Raw genomic sequence first — 4,082 nt, 5'->3', positions numbered from 1 at the left:
AATTAAGCTTTTAATCTTTGAAATCGAGCTTGTGATTGCTCCGATTCTTGGTAAATACCCTTCAAAAGTGTTGGATATGTTCGATTACTGTGTGAAAAATATGTAAGCTTCTAATTTATTTTCAATTTTTATGTTTTGATTTTTTTAACGGGTTCGGTTCACAGGCTTGGAGATTTATTTAGAGGTGCAATATATATATATATATATCTGTGTGTGTGTTTTTAAGGGTCGTATTAATGTGTGGGTGATGAGGACTGATTATGTAGATGAAAATTCTTGGTCTAAAGCACTCACCGCAGAGGAAAAATGCGGTACACATGGATATAAAGCTTTTTTAAACCTGTTTATTATACTAGGATGGGTCAAAACTTTTGTGGTATGACCTTGAGAAGAAAATGGCTAAGAATGTCGAGATGTGGGGGATTCCAAATGAGTTTGATTCACATGTGTACACTCAGAGTCTCGTATAGCTCAAGGAGGACAATCAGCCGCCAAAGCCATCAAAAAACATGCCACATAAAAAACTAAGGTATATAATGTTCTGTTGTTTGTATGCTCTATTGTTGTATTTTGAGTTCTGCACAAGTTTATTTGTTCACTATTATGGTTAAGTCTTTTTTCCCCAGCTCATTTTAGGTTCCATTTTCCCTAATTTTGTATATATGTGATAATAGAAGGATGATGGTTAATGATTGAAAGGAGTAAATACATATTGCGACAACTGGAGCTGTGTACATTTTTAAAGATTCCCACAAATTTAAATAGCTATGTGATATGTATGTTTCTTTAGGATTGTCTATGTTGTACTGTGAAAGATCTTGCAAAATTATATTATAATTTGGAGCTTGTTTATAGTAATATTTATTTTAGTTTTCTTGCTGAATTTATGATAGGGGCGCAATGTCATCTTGGAACAAAGTTATGGGGCTCCTAGAGTGACCAAAGATGGTGTCACTGTTGCAAAGAGTATCGAGTTCAAGGATAGAGTGAAGAATTTTGGTGCTAGCCTTGTAAAGCATGTTGCAAATGCTACAAATGATGTTGCTGGGGATGGCATGATTTCATATAAGTTGACTAGGTTTTTTGAAAGCAGATACTGCTCCTTGAGAGAAAATCTTATTTGATTGAAATCCTGACTATTATTAGATCTTGAGTAAGTATAGCTAATGGTACAATGCTCCTTTTTACATGTCTACAGGTACCACCTATGCAACAATCCTCACTCGTGCAATATACTCAGAAGGGTGCAAATCTATTGCAGTAGGAATGAATGCAGGGGCAAGTATATTTGCATAGAGGAATACAATAAGTAATATAACATCGCAAATAAATGTAGTCTCGTTAGATAGGCAAGTATATTTGCATAGAGGAAGAAGACACTTTTAATATTACGTACCAAACTAACATCTCTAATATTTTTTTTAAGGTGATGTATGATTTTGAAGAAAAATAAATATGGCTATTTTCCCTGGACTTCAAGGTGGCTCACACAACCACACGATCACTGGCTTGGCAGTTGCATTGAAACAAGTTAGAGCTAATAAGTTGAAGCTTTTCCAGAATATCACTTTAAAAGGACACACTCTAAATGTGGATTCTTGTATCTGTATTGTCTTTTAAGAAACATATTGGTTTTAGAAAATATTAAGGAACATATTGATTTTGATAGGAAATATTAGTAATAGCTGTTGTACCATAGTATTACGCACTCAAAGAACTGAGTTTTACTTTTGCACACAAGATTTTTCAAGTAAATGATTGTTTCTAGCATTTGGGAGGTAATAATACCATCAGTATTTTCCATAACATGCTTTTTTATAATCATTTCAATCAGGGAAAATACTCTTTTTTTCTTTGTTTAAATTGGTTAATTTATTTGAGTATGATTGATATATATTAAGTTCTTGTCCCTAACTCATAAAGGAATGCAGGCGACAATTGGAGAATACAAAGCCTACCAAGAGCAAGTCCTCAGTAATTGCTCCAAGTTTGCACATGTGTGACTAATGAAATCTCTGTGTTGCCGCCTTATATGTGATTTTGTAACAAGATTTTTTTTCGATGTTACTGGTTCAGTTAACATCTATGAAAATGTATTCCGGTATAGTAAATGGTAATGAATATTCTCTCTTGCAGACTTTGATGAAGAGAGGCTATGAACTTATTTCTGGTGGAACTGACAATCACTTAGTTTTAGTTAATTTGAAACCCAAGGTAAATGAAAGATTACTTTTTTCTTCCACTAGTCTAGAGAAATAAATGCTTCATGATCTAGAGATTCGGATAACTTATTATCCTTTCTTCCTAGCTTCTCTGATCTGACAGATTTGTTTTGTCACTAATCCTTTTTTAAATTGTGAAAAGAGTTCCTAGGTTTCAAGTCAGAAAATCCACAGCTCCGTATATATGATATGAACTTATACTGAAATAATCATGGAAAAGGATACAAATTTTATGTAAATTTCTTCTTTCTACAGGGTATTGACTGGTTTAGGGTTGAAAAGGTGCTGAAAGCTTTTCATATTGCAGCTAACAAAAACACCATTCCTGGAGATGTGTCTTCCATGGTTCCTGGTGGCATTTGAATGGGTAGATGATATTTTTTCTAGCAAGTCCAAATTGTGAATAGCTTCATTAACTAATTGCCTAAACAAACTCATTCACTGTAGGGACTCCTGCTCTTACTTCAAGAGAATTTGTTGAAGAAGACTTTGCTAAAGTTGCTGAGTACTTCGACAGCGCTGTAAAGTTGGCACTGAAGATAAAATCTGAAGCTAAAGGTTCTTAACTTATCTAGATCTTTTTTTCCTAGTGTTCTAATTTATGCATTGTGCATATATGTAGCTTTTTTACTCTTTTTTGGTCGGAGAACCATTTGGATTTAAGTTGCTTGTGATTCCTACATACTTGATTTCTTAATTTATACGGTATAATTTGATTTGACAATTTCAGGTGATTTCGGTTGTTGCTATCTGCTAAGATATTCTAAAGTCTCTTCTTTCTCTTTTAACTGCAGATGAAGAGGCAACTAAGTTAGCGAAGAATTCCATGAAACAGTTATCTACTTTGGCCTAATAGGGGCAGGAGGTTGATCTCTAATAAAGCGGATCTGTAGTATGTCTGACTTAATGTTTTGTGTAGCAGTATGGAAGTGAAACCAATAACCTAGTTAACGTTTTTTAGTCTCGAAGTTATTGTGCTTTCTTATGGTGGTTGTAAATGGAATAACCAGTGTTAATGTTGTTCTATGGAAATACACAATGATCTAACTGGTATTATAGTTTTCTAAAACAAAGTTTGTGTTAATGTTGTTCTACATGTCATGTTGTTCACTTTCAGTTAATGTATTTGTTAACAGTAATTATATTACTAGCATTATTAATGACAATATCATTTTTTTGATTATTTTTGTTTTAAATACTTCTTTTATATGATTTATATCACTTTCAGCTCATAAATTTAAGGAATGACAATGATGTCTAAAATGTTAAAACACATCGACTTGTGCAAGTGAAATCGATGTCAAAAGTAAAAGTTTATATTAAAATAATTGAAATAAACCGATGTTTTTCACTATAATGCACAATGGTTCCATTGAAAAAGGATATTAAATAAGAAATTTGACATCTCTATATCAAGAAAAACCGATGTGATATATAACATATAACATCGTATCTTGGAAGAGAACTGATGTCTAAGGTCCTCTTTAACATCGCTTCCACAGACCGACCGATGTACTATAGAATATAAGATATCATTTTTTTTAAGAATCTGATATTTATCAGTTAAAAGTTCTTCCCTATTATATATTTATAGTGCTTTTTAACCTCCTAAATACCATTTTTCACAATCTAGTTGTAACATGTTATTAAAAAAGGGGCTAATTATACATCAGTTTGCTCAAATAACCGATGTCTATGTTAATATTTAACATCGGCTAAAAACCGATGTTAAAAACCCCTACCTTTCTCTACACATGCGAAGACATCAGTTTGAAAAAAAAAGACATCGATTTATAACCGATGCCTAAGGACATTTTTGTAGTAGTGCTAGAGGAATCAACAGATGATAATATCTGTAAC

General features: G+C 32.7%; 1 pseudogene; it reads left to right on the top strand.

Moving 5' to 3' along the window:
* Positions 1-266: 266 nt before the first annotated feature.
* LOC141665680 (serine hydroxymethyltransferase 1, mitochondrial-like) lies at positions 267-2,788 on the top strand (annotated as a pseudogene).
* The last annotated feature ends 1,294 nt before the right edge of the window (positions 2,789-4,082 follow it).

Source organism: Apium graveolens, chromosome 6 (assembly GCF_009905375.1).
Source record: "Apium graveolens cultivar Ventura chromosome 6, ASM990537v1, whole genome shotgun sequence".
Classification (NCBI taxonomy): Eukaryota; Viridiplantae; Streptophyta; class Magnoliopsida; order Apiales; family Apiaceae; genus Apium; species Apium graveolens.
Note: the sequence above shows the minus strand (reverse complement) of the source record. Positions and strands in the feature narration are given on the sequence as shown.